The sequence below is a fragment of the Equus asinus genome, chromosome 15 (assembly GCF_041296235.1).
Source record: "Equus asinus isolate D_3611 breed Donkey chromosome 15, EquAss-T2T_v2, whole genome shotgun sequence".
Taxonomy (NCBI): Eukaryota; Metazoa; Chordata; class Mammalia; order Perissodactyla; family Equidae; genus Equus; species Equus asinus.
The window spans coordinates 28,823,234-28,842,418 of NC_091804.1; the positions used below are offsets into that span (position 1 = coordinate 28,823,234).

Genomic DNA, 19,185 nt, shown 5'->3' on the forward strand with positions numbered 1-19,185 from the left:
CAGATCAGTGGTTGTTCCTGGGAGAAGGGCTGACTAGGAAGGGGCATGAGAAAACTTTCTGGGGTGACCAAAATCTTCTGTGTCTTGATATGTGGTCATCAAAATTGATTGCTTAAGATTGGAACATTTCACTATGTGTAAATTACATAAAAAATAAATAAATAAAATTTATATAATAAAACATTTTACTATGGGCCAGGCACTAAGCTGTATACTTTGTATACCTTATGTCATTTAACTTGTCAGCAAATCCCATGGGGTAGATGTTATTGTCTCTGGTTTACAGATGAGAAAACCGAAGCTCAGAAAGGTTAAGCAACTTGCCTCAGGACACACAGTTAAGCAAATGAGATTAGAACCCATGCAACATGACTCCAAAGCTCATGCCTCAAGGCTCCCCTCTTCTCCCTTAACCCATTTTCTTCCCTAAGACTTTACAGATGGGGAGACTGAGTCTCAGAGAGGGCTGGAGACATGCTCAATGCCACTTAGCTCTTTGGAATCAGAATGGAACTAGAACCCAGATCTCTGGAGCTTTCTTCCTGCATCATCCATCCTCACTTGGGCACAGAGGTCAAGCTCACTGCTACTTGTGCTCAGCTTGGGGTTGGGAGCTAAAAGTACAATTTTTAAAGAGTCGAGCATAACATTCATACCGTAGAAGACCCAGACACGGAACATAGACATCCTGTGCCTTTAAAGTGAGAGACAGCTTTCCGCCTGTCTCTGCGCTGCCCGAATAGCCCACCAGGCTCTTCTGTGAGATGTGCACGGTCACCGTTCCCTCTCCTGCGGTTAAACCGTGCTGCCCCAAGACCCCTCCAGCCTCACCAGCTTCCTCTCTCCGTGTCTTCTTGGGTCGCAAGATGTCCAAACCCTCCAACGCTTCCAGCAAGCTTCCCTCGGCTTCAGTTGAGGAGCAAGCCTGCGTTCCTCGTCCTCCCCTTGATAGGCAGAGTTCAACGTGGATTCCTGTCAAGAACAACACAAACAGCCAGCGTAATCTGGTTTTAACTCACATGCCATCAGTCAACGTTCAGAGAGGCTGCTGTTGGCTTCGGCCCACCAGGTTGTTTAAAGAGCAGCCTTGTCTTGGGTGTCCCGCCATGTGTTCTGGGAGAATTTGGCTCAAACCATGAGAGTTTCCTCCCAAAAACGCTTAGCTCTCTGGGAGGAAAACTACATACGTCCCAGCTCCTTTGGCCTCTGTCCGCCAAAGAGAAACTTCATCTTAAAGTTTCTTTGTCTTCTCTTTAAAAGTCGCACAGAATGTATTCCGTGCTCTGCCTTTTCTCTGGAACCGGCAAATGGTGCTGTGGATGAATCACCCTGCTTTTTGGGAATGTTTTGCTCCAAGAGCTCCAGGGGGGTACAACCAGTTGATAAACAGCCTCTCGAATGATCTGTCCTCCCGCCACCTCTGGGCCGGGGGCCTGTGCGTTCCCAGAACTGGACCGCGGCTGAGCTTCCAGAGGCTGCTGGGGCCAAGCCGGCTTCGCAGATGAGGAAACCGAGGCTTCATCGTTTACAAGGGGAGCTGTGGAGCGGGCGAAGGCCATCTGAGGATGACTCATCCCCACTGCTCCTGGCCCGAGGATTGTGCCTTTATCGCTCGGCTTCCTCCTCTGGAAAGTGAGGCTGTGAAGCCGGTTGCCCTCTTGGTTTCCTCTCATTCGGGGCCTTCTGCAATTACACGGCCACCTGGTAGGAGTGCCAAACCTGAAATGTGGCGCTCTGCTCTCCAAGCCAGACAAGGATCAAGGCCTGTGGCGCCTCACAAGGCACCAAGTGGCTCAGTTCAGCCCCCACTCTGTCTAGACCCTGAGCCGGGCACTGGGGACACTAAGGTGGATCAATCTGCGAGGCAGGTGGACACATGGACAGATCCTTGTACTAGACTGTGGCAAGCCTGGTGATGTTATGCCAGAGGGACTGTGGGAATGCAGGGGAGGGCCCTAACCCAGCCTGGAGGAAGTCAGGGAGGGCTTCTCGGGGCAGGTGACAATGCCAGCAGATTAGCATCTGGTGACCCTGATGAAAGGAGGGGAGACCAAATGGCGTGAGACCTTGGGCAAGCCCTTTCCCCATTCTGATCCTGAGTCGTCCCAAAATACAGTTGTGGGGCATGGCTGACTCAGCTGAGAGCTTTGGTCTCCCCACTCGGGACTTCTGGGGTGGGGAAAGCCTTGAACAGTTTTTGAGCTTGGAGGGCGCCTGGTCCAGAGGCCAGGAGAGACTCTCCTTGTTCTGGCATTTGAGGCCTCCACCCTCCTCATCTCCGACAGGCCCGTAGTCCTCAGGGAGCATGGGAGCACCCTACAGCCCTCTCAGCTTGGACCAAGGCCCAGTTCGTGTGGGAACACCCTGCACTGAGAGAAGTGGCAATGAGTCACGCTCCCCTCCGTGACCCGGAGCCCTTCCTCCGTCCGCTGGAGAATTGCTGCCCGGGAGAGCTCTCAGCGCTAGCAGAGACCCAGGCACGCTGCCGGCTGGACCGTATCAGCAAGGAAATTATTCTTCTGAAGTGTCCATCTCTTTGGCACATCACTGGAGTCCCTGAGCCCAGATGGGCAGGGCAGAGTCTTGGGATCCTCAGTCTCCCTTAGCTGCCCCTGTCTCTCTCCTGCCCTTACCAGCCAGGCTTGGCCCCTGGAAAGTGTGAGTCCCGCTTGCTCTTTCTACCTCCTCTGCTCCCATTCCCTCCAGACCTCCTGTGCTCCAGCCCCCGCCCACCCCTGCAGCCGCACTGCCTGAGGTCAGCTGTCGCTGCTCTGTGGCTCAATCCTCTGCACACGTCGTTGCCTGTCTTCTCTCGTGTGTCCTTCTGGCAACATCTGACCTGGGGGGACTCCCTCTTGAGAAGCCCAGAGCCCCCTTGGAGGCCTCTTCCTGCAGCTTTTTAGACATGAGGGCTCTGCCCGGCTTTCTTCTCGCTCTATACACAGTATCCTACGCTGAGCCTCAGTCGCTTCATCAGTGAAATGGGCATAATAACGGGCCTTTTCCAAGGGGTTGATGAAGGGATTATTGAATGAATTCACACACATAAGGCATTTAGTGCCTGATGCAGAGGGTGTTCAGTAAGTGTTGGCTAAAGTATCATTAATTTTTTCAACGTCTCCATGGATACCTAACGGGTTTCTTCAACATTATTTGGCCAAAACTGAACTCTTGACTTTTTCCCCTGAGCGGGCTCCTACCCGGGCTTCCCCATCTCAGTAAATGGCAACTCCATCCACTCAAAGACCAAGCCTGGGAGTCAGTCTCGTCCCGCCCTCTCTGTCCGCCCACACTCCTGACCTCACGAGGACTGGGGGCGCTCCTCCAAAGGCGCCTGAATCACGCACTTCTGGCCATCTCCCTGCCGGGGCTGAGCCCCTTCTGCCCGCTCCCGGAGGGCTTCCCAGCCTCCTTGCTGGCCTCCCTGCCTCCACCTGCCCCCTTAGCCCCCTCCCTGCAGCTGCTACCCCTCCTCACTTAACAATCACAGAGGCCCCCAGTGCATAAAGGAAAGCTCAAGTGCCCCCCCCCAGCCCAGCCCAGGGGGCTCCACCTGCGTCTCCCCTACTCTCTCCCCCACCCACCGCTCCACCCAGATCAGTTCACACCAGTTTTCATCTCAGGGCCTTTGTCTGAATGCTCTTCCCCCAAATCTTTGTATGGCCACTCTTTTTCATCCTTCAAGCTTCAGCTACAATTCCTCTCCTCTGAGAAGCCCTCCCTGACCTCCTGTCCTCAGTGCTCCCCTCCTCCCCATCCTGTCCCCTACTTACTCCCATCCTAGCATGTAGTACAGTCTGTATTTCTGCATCCGTGGGTCTGTCCTCCTTTTTATCGACCACCTCTCATACCAACCTGTGGACTTCACAAAGGCAGGAGCTGTGTGTATTTTATCAGTGTCCACCCACCAAACAGCAAGTGTTTCATCAACTCCTAAGGCCTCAACCAGATCTCCAGACCTGGGCTCTGTGACCTTGAGGAAGTTTCTTACCCTCTCTGGGCCTTGAGTTTCTGGTGCCTGGCAGGTAGAGAGGCCTGGCTGATAATGGACAGCTCCCCCTCACGCTGACCCAAGGTGCAGTGGGGAGGGGTGGTTGCCCAGGCTGGCCCTTTCACCTGCTGTATACTGCTTGGGGTACGTTTCCTCCTGTGGACACAGAGAGCACCGGCAAGTGTTTGCTGAGTTGAATGGAGTCACACAGCCCTGCCCTAAGGCCCCGGACACACAGATGCCGGCCCCTCCAGGAGTGAGAGGCCTGCAGAGGAGCCAGCTCGAGGCCGGGGGAGCTGGGTGAACTACGGGGTGATTAAGCACGTGTAACTGTTGGGGCACAGCTGTGGTGGGAAGTCAACAGAGGCAAGAGGCCAGGTTCAGACTCGGGCTGTGGGGAGGAGCCTTCTGCCAACTGTGGGCCCCCCCAGATCAAACCATCTGGGTGAGAGAGCTCTCAGCCAGGGACTGTGACCCCACGGGGCTGAGGCCTGGGCCAGCGAGGGGGCTGTGATCCTTCCTGGCTCCTCCTGGGATCCCCGCCCCCTGAGCCCCTCCCTGAGCTGGCAGGGGTGTGGGGAGAAGGTGAGGCCAGACTCAGGGTGTGACCTGGGGCAGGGTGGCTGGCTCCGTTCTTGGTCTGGAAGCCTGGTCTGGAAGCCGGAGCTAATGTGTCGGCCTCAGGCAGGGGCTGGGACTGGCCTGGCACTGCTCCAGCAGACCTGGGGAATCCAGGCCTGAGACTCCTGTCCTGACAAGCACGGGGCCTGCTCAGTGTCAAGCCCTGGTCTGGGCGGTGCTAGGGCACAAGGACGACCCAGGCCCCAACTACACCCCCGGGAGCTCTTGGCTTGTGGGGGAGTGGTGGGTGGGAATGGATGGGTTAAAGCGAGCATTCCTTGTGATAAGTGCAGATGGTGTCCCTGAAGCTTTGGCCCAGGCTAGAGGGTCAGAGGAGAGGCCCAAGAACGAACAGGAGTTAACCAGGAAGGAGAAGCAGGGAGAAGGACATCCCAAGTGGGAGGAGGTGGGAGCACAGGCCAGGAGGTGAGATGGGGCATGGTGGGGAAAGACGTAGATGGGACTGGAGAGGCTGGCAGGGCCCTGGGTGGCCTCCAAAGTATGGACTTTGGCCTGAGGCCACCGGGGAGCCCCTGAAGGACCAGAGTTGTGTTTTGGAAAGAGGAAGATAAGGGCTGTTACAGGATGAATCGGGGAGGGGGAGACCAGAGGCCAGGAGACCGTGAAGAGGCCAAGACAGTGTCTGGATGAGCCGGGCGCCCCTGAGGGTGGGGGAGCAGACGATAGGAGGGGCGTTGGGGTGGCTCAGGCAGGAGGTCTTGGGTGTCGGGGTGCGGGGGGAGGCTGGGGATGCCCTGTTTCTGGCTGAGGATGGAGCAGCTATTCCCAAGCTGGGGACCCAGCAGGGGCCAGTTTCAGGGGACAGAGGATGTGTTCTGCTTAGGATGAGTTGAATATTCAGGAGACCGGGGTGGGGGTTGAGGTGGGGGCTGTCCTAGGGAAAGGTCTGGAGGATGATGGTCAGATGGGTCCAGAGCTCTGGAGAGAGGCCAGGGCTGGGAAAGGGATGGGCGAAGCTGGGTAACTGGTCCCTTCTCAGACCATCTCCCTCTGGCTCTCCAGAGGCAGGGAGCAGGCTTGGTCAGGAAGTGTGAGGGAGTTAACAGCCCTGCGGGCATCTTGCAGCCTCAGGGGGTCAGGAGTCGGGGACAGAGGTTCCAGCCTCCCTCCTTAGGACAGACAGACGTGTCCGGGAGGCATGCTATAAGTCATTTGAAGCCTCAGAGGACCGGACTGTTGCCAATTGTGGTGACCTGGATGACACTCCTCATATTGACTTCTCTCCTTTTCTGCCTCTTCCTGTTCCCTCACGGCGGCTTCTGGGATCACATCCCAAGTGAGTACTTGTCTCAGGTTCTGCTTAGGTCTTTTTTTTTTGAGGAAGATTAGCCCTGAGCTAACTACTGCCAGTTCTCCTCTTTTTGCAGAGGAAGCCTGGCCCTGAGCTAACATCCATGCCCATCTTCCTTTACTTTATATGTGGGACACCTACCACAGCATGGTGTGCCAAGCGGTGCCATGTCCACACCCGGGATCTGAACTGGCGAACCCCGGGCTGCTGAGAAGCGGAACGTATGCATTTAACCACTGTGCCACCAGGCCAGCCCCTCAGGCTCTGCTTAGGGAAAACCCGACTAAAATAAAGTCTAGTGGAAGCCACGGGACCGTGGGCTCCTCCTGGGCTGGCACGGGCTGTGTCCTTGGCCCCAAACTCAGGCCCGGGTTGAGGAGCCCCCTCCCACTCATTCTCCGCCTCTGCCCCCCCACCCCGGGAGGGTTTGTGACATAAACAGGGGGAGCCAAGGCTAAGGAGAAGGGGAAGAGCATGGTCCCAGAACGTCCCGGGAGAGAACTGGGCACTTCCCCTGGGAGTCTCTCTCTTCTTCCTCAGGTGGGGCCAGAAGCAAAATGAGCAACAACATCCCAGGCAGATACACCTTCGGGGCTAGCCCGGAGCAGGCAGGAGAGGTCAAGGCCATGACCAGCTCACCCTTGAGGGCTCTGCCCCCGGGAGCCCTGAGCTGCGGAGCTCGGGGTCCAGGCCTTGCACTGGGCATCCAGACCAGCCAGGGAGCAAAGACCTACTGTGATCAGAGGGAGCCGTGATGGCACTTTAAAAATGATCTATACTGCTTTCTACTGCCTCAGTAACATGAGCGCATTTAACAAACAGAAAACTTAGAAAACCTAAAAAAGACACACACAAAAGAAAAAAATTATTAAGCTCACTTGTGACCCCCCCATCCCTGGGACAACTGCTGGAAACATGGCAGTGTTTACCCTGTTGTTTTTCCCATGTCCACTTTTTTTTTTAACAGAAATTGGATTACATTGTTAATACTATAACGTTTTAATTTACTAATGTAGCATGAACTCTTTCCATGGCAAAATATATAGATCCACCTTGTTAATTCTAAGGCTGCCAGAGTGGACCACTTCATTAATGGAATCTTAGGTTGGCTGCACCAGAAATAATAATAATAGTAAACAATAATAGCCATGTACTGAACATCCAGCATGTGTGTGTCATGCTAGTCACTAGACAGCCACGTGAGGTGCATACGGTTACCTCTAGTTTACAAATGAGAGAAGAGAGGGTGACAGCGGTGCAATGACTTGCCTGAGGCCACATGGCTCTCGAGGCCTGATTCAAAGCCGGGTCTCCATAGGGCTCTTAACCATGGCATTTGGCCAGCTGGTGGGTCCCCTGTTTGTCCCCCCATGTTTGTTTCCACTCAGAAATTCTGATGAACCGAAGCCCTGTGTATGCAGTTTACCGTTTCCACTTGGAGCGAAGCTTTATGCTGGGGCCGGCAGGGTGGGGTGGGGCCATCGTCACCGTCCCTCCTCCCATTCCCTGAAGTCTCCCTGGATGTGTGATTGAACCTCTTCCCTCAGCAGCTATGGAGACAATGCTGGCCAGAGACGGGTAGGGACTTGCCCAAGGCCACACTGTGTAGATGCTGCACCAGGGGCCTGGCTTCCGATTCCCCACCCGGGGCGTGGACAGAGCATGCAGGATGCACAGGACATAGGAGTTGGAGACCCAAGCTCCAAAGGATGGAGGATGTGCCGGTCTTGGTCACTGAGGCATCTGTCCCCAACCGCAGCACAGGGTCTGCCGTGCAGGAGGTTCGCATGGATGGGCCAGCAGAGGGAGAGGTCTCTGTGGAAGCTTCCAGGAGGGGCCTGGGACGGGCTGAGGAGGGTGAGTGGGGTTTAGACCAGCAGAGAGAGAGGAGACAGCGGGCGGGACTGCGAGGGCAGATGTGTGGAGGCAGGAAGGAGAAAAGCTATGTTGGAGGGCAGGAATGGACAATGAGAAGACCGACAAGACAAAGGGTGTGGGAGTCTGGGTGTCCAGACTAGACCCACAGAGGCTCCTGGTCCAGCCTTTGGGCAGTCCCCCAACCACCACAGGCCCTCCCTGGGTAATTCCTGAACAGGAACAGAAGGAGGAAGTTGTATAAGTGACACTGAGCCTGTGAGTGGGCGGCAGGGCCTGGTTTCATTTCCAGGCGAGTCCTGGAGCTGTTCTGCTCCGGCGCCTGCCCCCACCCTTGCCCATCGCCTGCCGTCTCGGCCCTTGGGTCAGGCAAGGGTGAACCCCGAAGCCTGGGGAGGCCAGGAGGGAGGCATCAAGGCCAGGAGATGGGGAAGTCCCATCACGTGTGGATGCCCTGGGAGAGGGGCCTGACGCATCTCCTTCTCTACCAGGCTAGATCGTGAATTCTGGAGGCTGGGGCTGCAGCTTCCACATCCTACCTGCCTGGCAAACTCCTTCCCATCCTTCAAGACCCAATCTAAATGTTCCTCATCTGGGAAGCCAAGAAATCCCTACCAGGGCAAACTAACAAATCGCTCCCTCTCTGAGCTTCTCCAGACTCAGACCACACTTAAAAGTGAAAAAAGAGAATCTCTGTTCATTGGGTGCTCACAGGGCGCCCGCCACTCGGCAGGTGCCTCTGGCCTCAACACCTCAGTGGATCCTCTCAGCGTCGCTGAGAGTTGTACTCTCACCAGCTCCATTTCAGCTGGCAGCACATCCAGGCTTAGCAAGGGCACATGGGGTGCAGACGGTGGAGCTGGGGCTTCTGGACCGGAAGCTCATGGCTCTCTGCCTCTCTTGCTCAGGGTGTTTCAGCATCTGTGTCCCCTCTGGCTTGAGAGCCCCCAACAGGCAGGGTGTGTGTCCCTGAACACCTGACCCGGAGGAGGTGCTGACCCATGGACAAATCTTTAAACCTCTCCACCTGCCTTCACCATGATGCAGACCTAAACTGGTGCCTTGTATACAGTAGGGATTTAATAAATGCCTGTGAAATGAAGAAACCTTGATCCCAGTCCAAGCTGTCATAAACCTGCAGTATGACCTTGCACAAGTCGCTTCTGTTCTCCGGTCCTCAGTTTCCCCAGCTTTAGAAGGAAATATTTAGAGATAGCTCTCTTGGCTGCCTGCCTGTCCCCAAATTCTGTCCTTTGCTCTAGAACATAACATGGCACATACCCAGCACCAGGTTCCCCTTTATTAACATCTTACATTCGTCCAGGACATTTGTTAGAACTAATGAACCAGTATTGATGTCTCATCATTAACTTCAGTCTGTACTTTATTCGGAGTTTCGTTTTTTCCCTGAATGTCCCTTTTCACATCCAGGATCCCATCCCAGGCACTATATTATATTTTGTCCTCGTGTTTCCTTAGGCTCCTCTTGGGTGTGACAATTTCTCAGATTTTCCTTGTTTTTGGTGCCCTTTACATTTTTGAGGAGCACTGTCAGCTGTTCTGTAGAATGTCTATTGGAATTTGTCTGATGATTTCCTCATTGTTACACTGGGATCAGGGCTCTGGGGGGAAGACCACGAGGTGAGGTACCGTTCTCATTACATCATACTAAGGGGACGTGTCGCCACCAGGACCTGTCCTTGTTGATGTCGACCTTGGTGGCCTGGCTGAGGCAGGGTTTGTCACGCGTCCCCCCCATGCTGTCCTCTTGGAAGGAAGTCACTCGGAGCGGCCCTCACCGAGGAGTGGGGAGTTCTGCTCCCTCCTTGAGGGCGGGTAGAGCATTAGCATTTTTCCTTCTCTAGGATCTACTTCACCAAGTCCTCCCACAAAGCGTGGCTACATTCCATCTTCCTGACAGGCCTGGGAAACGAGGCTGGGGAGGGGGTGGGGCTCAGGGCCTGGGGCGGGCTCTGCGGGTCTCGCCTGTCCCCCTCGGACGTGAAGTACGGGCCTCCATGGCTCCCAGGGGGTCAGGGCAGGACAGAACCACAGCTCCTGAGTTCCAGGCTCCGGAGGCCTGAATTCTGCCTCGGTTTGCATTCGAGGTCCTGCCCTCCTCCCGGTGTCCTGTTGCCTCGCCTTGCCTCAGTTTCCACATCTGTCCACTGGAGACAAATACCCCGACCTCCTGGTGCTGTGAAGAATGAACGAGACGCCACACACAGAGCCCCAAGGACGACGGGGTGCTGCCTGGAGCTCAGCCCACGGTGCTGAGAGCTGCGGCTGCGACGCTTGTTTTCACAGTTATTCTTTGAAGGTCTCCCGTTGCAGACTGTCTCCTCTCTGCTCAGCGGGTTTGTAACCCCCTCTGATCTGGGGGTCACAGCTCTGGCTGCAGATTTCCGCCCTGCCCTTTGCCCTCCTGCCAGGCCAGGCAGATCAAGGGCCCTGGGCCCTTTTATCTTTTCTCATAAACATTCTGAGACATGGCGGAAGGAGGCCTGGGCTGGAGCAGGGCTGGCTCTGTCTGCCAGTGACTCTCTGTGTGACCTTGGGAGAGTGTCTTTCCCTCTCTGGCCTCTACTGTGGTCTGAGGGGAGTGCTGTGATGAATGACTGAGTTTCGTGGCACTCGACCTTCACACGAGGCTGGTGGGGCCAGGAGTCTCCCATTTTCACGCAAGCAGGTCTTTTCTGCCTGTGACAGCCCCTGTTTTGTCTCTAGATTCTGAGCTGGGCGGAGAAGCACTGCAGCCTCGGCCTTCCCACCTGTGCACTGGCCGTTCAACCCCTGCAGGTGCGGCCTCGAGGATGTCGACCATGCAGGGCGGCGCTCGTGGTTAATGCCGTCATTGGGAAGTTGGACTTGGGCTCCGCCCGCTCAGGTGCCCACTGTCTCTATCCCTTCCCCGGAGGGTGGGGGAATGCTGGAGGAACCAGCCTCGAGGGCAAACATGCTCCCCTGCTCCCAGCTCCTTCTGACTCATGGGGCCGGGGGACGCATCTCTAGTGCCCTGCGTCTTAGGCCTTCAGGCCAGCCTGGCCTCAGTCCCCGGAACACGCGTGCATGCGCACGCATGCACACCAGGCGGGCTAGGCTCTGTCTCAGCTGCTCCTTGGCCGCGGCTGCCATCAGCGCAGAGGCCTCCAGACTGCTCCTTGCGGCCCCACATCTGTCTCCCACTCAGTGACAGCACCTCTCCCCAGGCCCTTCTCTGGTCACAGTGCTCCAGGGCTCCCCACTGCCTCCAGGACAGAGCCACGCCCGGCCCTCAAGGATGTTCAGGGCTCACCCCGGCCACCCTGCCCACCTCACTCCCCCACTCCAGCCCGCACACCATGTTGTGCTCCATTAGCACTGCCCTCCATCAGCGGGGCCGAGTTCCAGACCCAGCGGTGTTTTCCGCCTATGTCTTTGCTTATGCTATTCCCTCTGGCTGGAACACCCCCTCTGTCCCATCTCCGCAGGTGTCTACACTCTCCATGGACGACCTCCCTCCTTCACCAGCCCCCCTACTCCAACACACATCCTGGGTTAGGGGACCCTCCAGCTCCCAGTGCTGGCCCCATCTCTGTGCCTAGTGCACTGGTCACACTTCTCTTCTTCTCCAGGCTGTGAGCAACTCGAGGGCAGAGACCAGATTTGGTTTGCTCACTGCTGTATCCCCAGCACCTAGCACACAGTAGATGCTCAGTAAATATTGACTGACTGGAGGAAGGAAGAGCGAGGCTTAGCCAGGGGCTGGGGGTGGACAGCACTCCACGCAGAGGGACGAGCAAGTGCAGAGGCCTCCAGGCGGGAATGTGCTGCTGTGATGGAGGGACAGCAAGGAGGTAGGCCTGACAAGGAGGGAAGGGGACCAGGGCCTGCAAGTGAGGCCTGAGCAGTTGGCAAGAGCCTGATGCACTGATGCACTGGACATCTCTGTGTAAACCGTAGAGTGCAGTGCCATGGGAGGTGCCAAGCCCATTCCACAGTCTCAGGCTGGAGCCTGCCCACTCTCCCACCCTGTCCTGTAGCCCTGAGCCTGGTGGCTTTGAATAGACAACTCACAGCAAACCATCTGGGGAAGAGCAGGGCTGGTCTGGAACTTCCCACTGGGTGCCTGTGACGGGTCCAGCTCCCCACTTGCTGCTCCAGGGATGAGCTGGGCTCAGGGTGGGTGCGGCAAATAGGCCACCATTGAGCCAGAGTCACCAGGGCCCTGGATGAGGTGGGGGGCACCCTTGATCCCACTTCACGGGAAAGCTCTCACCCATGGGCCTGCTGCCAGTCTTGTGGACCAGGCCTCTCCCCACGCTCTCCATCCTGCCCTCAGCTGTGGCTCTGACCCAGGGATGGGGAAGAAGGGAAGAGGAGGTTTCTGGAAATAGATGATTGAGTACAACCGGTGCTCACCATCTCGACACTGTTGACACCAATAACATCTGTCATCTGCCGGGTGCTTTGAGTTGGGAAATTGTCCTTCTTGATGTTCCAGACCTGGGCCAGGGCTGTGTATACCGTCGGTGGCCAATAAGTTGCTGCCCATTAACAATGATGGATGATTTGCAGGTATGAAGCAATGAGCTGCTATTTTACTAACAAATAATGTTTTAAGCAAAATAATGCACCGAGTCACTTACTTACCCACCAGGCCAGACCAGCAACTCTTACGTCGGCATAATCCTGGAGGTTGGTGGGGTTGTTACCCCACTTTATGGATAAGTAAATTGAGGCTCAGAGCGGGCAGGGTCACATAGTCAATGAATGGAAGAGTTGGAACTTGAGCCTTTGTATGTGGATCCCTAATCCGTGTGTTCTCTCCAGCCAACTGGGCAGTGTCTGCTTTGTGCTGGGCACGGGCCAGGCCACAGTCCCTGCCCTCAGGGTGAGGACAGACACACTCCAAATGGACTTGGGGTGTGCCCCCATCAGGGCTTTGTTAGGGAGCGTGTCCTGGAGGAGGTGGTGTTTACTCAGGACCTTGACGGACACGGAGGGTTGGGAAGCTAGAGATGTGGGGGGTTACGGTCTGAACAAAGGCCCAGAGGGCTGGTGGAAAATAACAAATGCTCCCAACCACTGGGCCGGCCTCGTCTTCCTCACGTGCCCACTGAAACCTCTGCCATCGAGCCAAGCCCTTGAAGCCAGTGGTGGCTCCAGGTGGAAGGCTGCCTCTGTCCTTGCAGAGCCAAAACTTGTCTCCATTGTCCCTGCTCTTCCAAGCAAGTATGTAGGGTGTGAGTAATGAGATCTCACACGCAGGGAGCTTACAGCTCCTCATGTCATCCTCACGGGAGGCTTCTGAGGGAAGCGTTCTCTTCAGCCCATTTTGCAGGTTGGCATACCGAGGCTCAGAGAAACGGCATGCTCAAGGTCACATATCCAGGAAGTGACAGAGATGGGACTTGAACCCCGGACTGTGGAGTCCAAAGTCTATGCTTTTAAGCCTTCTGTCATCCCAGCTCTAGGAGTAGCCCAGAACTTTCAGCTGAACTTCTGTGGATGAATCTAGTGATGTGCTGGCAAATATTTAAAAACCAGCTCTCTGGGAGGAAAAAAAGCCTTGATTTGTAGCCTTTGCTGATTTCCAAGGTGTAAATACTCCCACGGTGGCTCATATCAAGCCATCAAGCTACCAGCGTGACATCACGGACCGTGGCGTTGGGAGGAGATGGGCACAGTCCGCCCTTGCCAGTGGTGAGAGACACCTCCAGCACACCCTGGCCACGCAGCCCACCCCTGGCCCAGGGTGGCAGGCAAAGGCCTCCAGACCCGCCTGAGGAGTGAACGGCGACTGAGAAGCCTGCTCCTCCAGCCTGGGAAGCTGTGGTTAATCTTTAAGCCAGCCTTGCAAACAAGCACGGCCGTTTCCCCAGCCCAGGCTGGCTTCTGGCGCTGCCTCTGCTGCTGACTTGCTGTGGGGCTTCAAGCTGCCCCTTCTCCCTCTGGCCTCAGTTTACCAGCTGTAAGAGCTACCACTCATTGAGCATAACCTCAGCCACCCTCACACTCCTCAGTTTTAACTTTCCCGGGAGTCCTCTCTGGCCATGCTCACTGTTTCACGGGCGAGGGGCCTGGGCTGGGGAAATCAATGGACCGGTACAAGGCGCGGCCGTGGGCAGCCAGCCTAGATTTGAACCAGATGGGTCCTGCTCGAGGCCTCGCTCATTCCTGGACTCCTGGATGCTATTTTGTACCCCGAGGCCTTTGCCTCCCATGTCCTAGGGTTCCCATCCCAGCTCCTCTCAGGAGGAGAAGCCCGGCCTGGTGCCATTTGACCTGGCTGGGCCTCAGTTTCCCATCTGTGAAATGGGAAAACGTTCAGAGAAGGAAGCTGGATTCGGGCCCACCTTCCCCTGTGGGCTGTAACTACAGGAGGACAGGAGCAGAGCCAGGGGCAGGGGACGCATCCCGACAGGGCAGCCCTGGAGCCCGGGCCGGGAGGTGGTGTGGCGAGGTGCCCTCAGACAGGGGTGGGGGAGGCTGTGTGGCCCTAGAGCAGCATTTCCTCAGTGTCCCCTTTCTCTGCTGTATGCCCTGCCCCCTGCGTCCAGATTACTTTGCCTCTTTATTCACATTTGCATTTGCCACCAAACACTTCCTAGGCAGAAATGTCCAGAGCTCCACGACTTCTGATGGGCTGCCTTAGTTCCGCGTTTGTTTTTGTTTTATGCACATTAAAATGAACACATCCATTAAAATAAACGTTGCTTTTCTCCCCACTGCCCCTCCGGCCCCAGTCCCCTCTTTGGGAAACTCAGGTCAAGCCCACAGTCCAAAGCTTGTTTCTTGTAGGTGACCTCCTTCTCTGTGCCTCAGTTTCCTAATCTGTAAAATGGAGACGACCATCCCACCAGCTCAGCTGCTTGTTGGGAATAGATCTTAAAGTCGACCTGAGCCACTTAGCATGGCGCCTGGCAAGGAGTGAGCGCCCTATTAGTGCTGCTGTTATTATTATTATTATTACTAATAATTGCAGGAGAGGTGGGTTTGGGGTAAACGGGGTGGGTGGGTTGGGGGTAATCTGGGAGGGCGTTTTGGTTTGAGGGAGGATGGGGGTCCCGCAGGGTGGGGCGCTCTCAGGGAGCGGGTGGGGGGCGGGGCTTCTGCGCCCCAAGCCTCCGCACCCCCGACGCGCGCCCCGCCTGGACCCCTGGCTCGAGTGTGGGGGGCCTGCGCCCCGGTCTCCCCCAGGTCACGGGCGGGGAATTCGTCCCCGCGCGCTTCCTCCTTCTTCCTCCTCCCGGCGGCCTGCGGGGCCCCTCCTCCCGGCTCGCGCGCTCCCTCCCATCTCTTCCCCTCCCCGGGCCGTCGCCTCCTCCTCCTCCTCCTCCCTTTCTCTCCCGATCTGTCTCTCCCGGCCCGGAATCCATTCCGGCCTGGGAGCCGGAGCGGCCAGGCCGCCGTCGCTGGACCCCCGGCCGTCCGGCGGGCCGCCCTCCCGTGCGTCTGGCTACCGGTGTGCCCGCCCGCCCGCCGGCCCAGGTGAGCGCCCCCCGCCCCTCCGCGGCCCCGAGTCCCTGCCGGCGGCGGGGAGCCCCCGCTCGGGACCACCCTGGCGTCGGATCGCCGGGCCGCGGGGCCCCGTGCACCCCTCCAACCCCTACCCCGGGGCCGAGCCGCGATCCCAGAGCGCAGGGCGGGCGCACGGGGACGTGCCGGCGCGGCCTTTTGTTGTGATGCCGCGGGAGGAGGGGGCTGGGCGGGGGGCGCAGGGGTCCTGCCCGCGCGGGGACCCCCTCCGGCTCACCCGCCCTCTACGAGCCCCCTGAGAAGCAGCGAGCCGGGCCCGAGCCCCCCCGGCCAGGTCTAGGCCAAATCTGAAATCTGAGCCAGTCGGCGCCGCCTCTGGCCGCGGCTGCCCGGCCTGGCGCCCCCGGCCCGGGATGGGGGGTGGAGAGGGGGCGGCAGGGTGGGCCTGGGGGTCCCTGGCTGGAACTCGCGGCTAGGGCACCGGGACCGACCACTGTGTCCTCGTGGGGCTTCGAGTAGGGCCTGGTGCCGCTGGCCTGGAAAGGACTGGGCCACACTGTGCCTGGTCCCGGCTGCCCCTAGCCCCCAGCCTCGCTTCTGGGCAGGCCCAGCCGCCTGCCTGCTCAGAAGTTGGCAAAAGTTTTGGGCCTCGCCACCAGACCGGGTCCGTCTGCCTGCCTAGGCTGGGGTTGGGGGTGGGTTCGAATCTCAACAGGGCCACCACTTGCCCTGCTGTGTGTCCTCAGACAGCTGCCTGCTCTCTCTGAGCTGGAGGTCCTCATGGGGTGGGCCTGGCTGGGATCACCCGGCTGGTGGAAAGATGGGGGTGAACCGGAGGCGCTCACCTGTGGGGTATCACTTCAGTCTCTGGGGTTTTCAGGGGACTTGAGGGTGGACAGACCATGTGCGTGTGGGCCCGGGTGAGGCTTTCCAAGCTTCAGGGACTCTGCACAGTTGGGGCCGTGGTCCCTGTGTCGCCTGGGGTGGGTCCAGGCCCAGCCACAGTGCAGCTGAGGTCAGACTTGGTTTCAGTGGGCCAAGCTGGTCCTGTTGCTGACCATCTTCTCGGCCTCCTGGCTGGGGAGAGGGGACACCTCGGCTTCTCCTCTCCCTGGGCGGCCTGGACTGAAGGGCTGCCCCTCTGAGTCTGCGGGTGTGGAAAGGGGACCCACAGGGGAGAATCCGTGTGTCTGCGTGCAGGTCTTTGGTATGTAGTGGGTGCTCAATAAGTGCGCGCTTCACTGGATGAATTGCCCACAACGGGTGGGGCTGAGCTTGCTGGCCTCGTGGGGTTCCTCTCCAGAAGAGGATGGGTCGGTGCCTGAAAAGCCACCACGTAACCCCTTGGGAGAGACAGGTGCTGTGTAGTCCTGCCGCCCCGCCGCTGTGTGGCCTCAGGAACTCGCGGCTCCCTCTGGCCTTAGTTTTGTTGAGTATAGAACGGGCCAGTGAGAGTGACAGCTGCCGATGTCTCCTGAGCACCTCCTGTGAGGTAGGGACTCTTGTTTATCCTCCATTTGCTGATGGAGAAACTGAGGCACAGAGAGGTGAAGTGGCTTGACCGAGGCCACACAGTTTGAAGCTGGAATGAGAACCCAGACCTCAGAGAGCCCCGTCCAGCTGCCCTTGAACCCTTCCAGGGGTGATGGAGGAGCAGGGGTTTCCCGGGACGGGACCAGAGGCACGGCAGTGTCGGAGGGGACTGTGCTGCTGCGTGGTCGCAGGGGCCACGAGGCCCGTTGGTGGTGGGGTGATGTGGTCTTTCCACCCAGGGATGTGATTTACAGTGTGTCACCTCTCTCAGCTGACTGCCTGCCAGGCCCTCCTGTGTGGCCCCTGGGCCTTGGCTCCCGAAGGTGTCCCTACGGGGAGGGCTCCCAAATAAGGAGCTGCTTATCTGCTCTTGCTTTTCAAGGTTTAGCTGAAGGCCCACCTCTTCCAGGAAGGCCCCCCAGCTCTCTCCTCCTCTCCCCTAGCCTCTTCCTGGAGCATGAATTATCCCCGGCTCACAGCCAGTTTCTGCTTGTGCTTCTTCCCTGATTGTGACCTGGGGGGCAGGGCTGTCTGGCTTCCCCAAGCCCCAGGATCCAGGGTGGAGAAGATCAGTGACCTGCCGACAGGCCCCCTGACCCCTCGGTCCTCAGTTGATCCCCTTTCCCCAAACCTGCCTAAATCCAAGCGTGTGTGACCCTGTCTTGAGCACCTGCTATGTCCTAGGGGCTGTGAACTCAGGCGAGCGGGGTGGGGGTGGGCAAGCAGTGGGAGCTGGAGGAGGCATCCGGAGGCTTCCAGGAGGTGGTGCTGAGCGGGCAGCAGCTCTTCCTTTCTGCTCACACGCTTCCCAGAGCCTCTGGGGTTGTGGGGAGCGGTCAGCCTGGGTGGGGCCTTGCTGGGGAGTTGTGAACAGGTCCCTGGCCTTCCAGAAATTTGAGTCTAGAGGGTGAGCCAAGTAGCAAACTAGTTGCCAAATAAATGAATCTGTAATTGCAGCTGTGATCAGGGCTCCGAGGGAGAGGCGTGGGGTGCAGCGGAATCCTGAAGGAAGCATGTAGGAGTTGGCCAGACATGGAGCTAGGGGCAGGGCTTACCAGGCAGCGGGAAGGGCATGTGCAAAGGCCCTGAGGTGAGGAGTGTGTGCTGTTGTGGAGGAACAATGGGAAAGCCTGTGAGTCTGGAGCACAGAGATTTAGGGGGAGTGGATGAGAGGTGAAGTGAGGGGTGTTTGCAGCAGGGCTGGACCATGTGGGGCCAGTTGGGCCTTGGGGAGGAGTTTGGCCTTTGTCTTCCCACTGGGCTGATTGGTGTCCCCTGTGTGAACAGCCCCATGCTGGAGGCCAGGGGTACAGAGCTGGCCAATGCACCTGGCAGAAATCGATCTATGGGCTGGACTCCAAGTATTCTGTGGGGGCCTAGATCAGGTGTCAAGAGGAAGGGCATTTAAGGCTGGGCTTTGAATGTGGAATAGGAGTTCACTGGCAGGAAGGCAGGAGAGAGTGAGAGCCAGGGGTTGGGGAAGTGCACTGCAGGGTGGCTGGAGGCTGGGAGCGAGTTAGGGAGCAGGGAGGGCTCAGCTGGAGACCAAAGTGTGCTCAGGGCTCACCAGTCAGACTGGTCTGGGTTCAAGTTCTGACCATCTCCACTTGTGTGTCTTTGGGTCATTCACTGTATCTTTCTGAGACTTAGTTTCCTTGTCTTGAGAATGGGGACGATATCTCCCTATCAGGTGAGGGTCGAAGGAGGGCTGTATGCCCAGTGCCTGGGGCCAGTAGGTCCTCCGGAAGTGGGACCTGCCTTGTGTGGTGCGACCCAGGCAGGTCGGTTTGTCCCCTGTGGCCAGCTGTGTGGCAAAGGCTGTGAGTGGGTGATCTCACTGAGTCTGAAGGGGCTGCTCTGGCCAGAACTAGCCTAGGAAAGGGTGTTGGCAGCAAAGCTGTCTATGTGCTGGGTGATCTGAGTCCTGCCCTGCCCTCTCTGTGCAAGGAGGCTGCCCTGGAGAGAGCCCTGTCGGTCTAGCTTAGGCCAGCTTTTGAAAGCCTGCCTTAGGTGAGCTTGGTCCATTTTCTGGATGTAAATACTAAGACCCAGAGGGGAGAAGCTGCTTGCCTAGGGTCTCCCAGATGCCAAGTGACAAGGTGAACTGAGGCTGGAGGACTCTGGAGGGCTTGTGTCCCTACCCGCCTTGGAGCCACTTCAAAGGGCCTCCCCTGCCCTGGGCCTGTTGACCAGAGCCTCATTTCCTGCCTTGGTCCAGCAAGTGGCCCCGCTCCTCTATCTTCCGTTGGGTTCCCACAGCCCTTTACTTCCCCTCCGCTGCTCCCTCCCCCTTATCTCCATGGTAAATAGCTCTGGTTTCCACTTGAGCCCCTGGGGGAGCACTTCCTCTGGGGTGCCTCAGTTTCCTCATCTGTGAAGGGGGACAAGATGA

The 19,185-nt window shown here is 57.7% G+C and overlaps 1 protein-coding gene across 1 annotated transcript in view; it reads left to right on the plus strand.

The window, feature by feature from the left end:
* The first annotated feature begins 15,025 nt into the window (after positions 1-15,025).
* The window catches only part of SRC (SRC proto-oncogene, non-receptor tyrosine kinase), a 49,929-nt gene continuing 45,769 nt past the window's right edge, over positions 15,026-19,185 (plus strand). The window contains exon 1 of the mRNA XM_070485905.1: positions 15,026-15,272. The gene's annotated coding sequence lies outside the window, so the exon portion shown is untranslated. The remainder of the gene's footprint in view (positions 15,273-19,185) is intronic.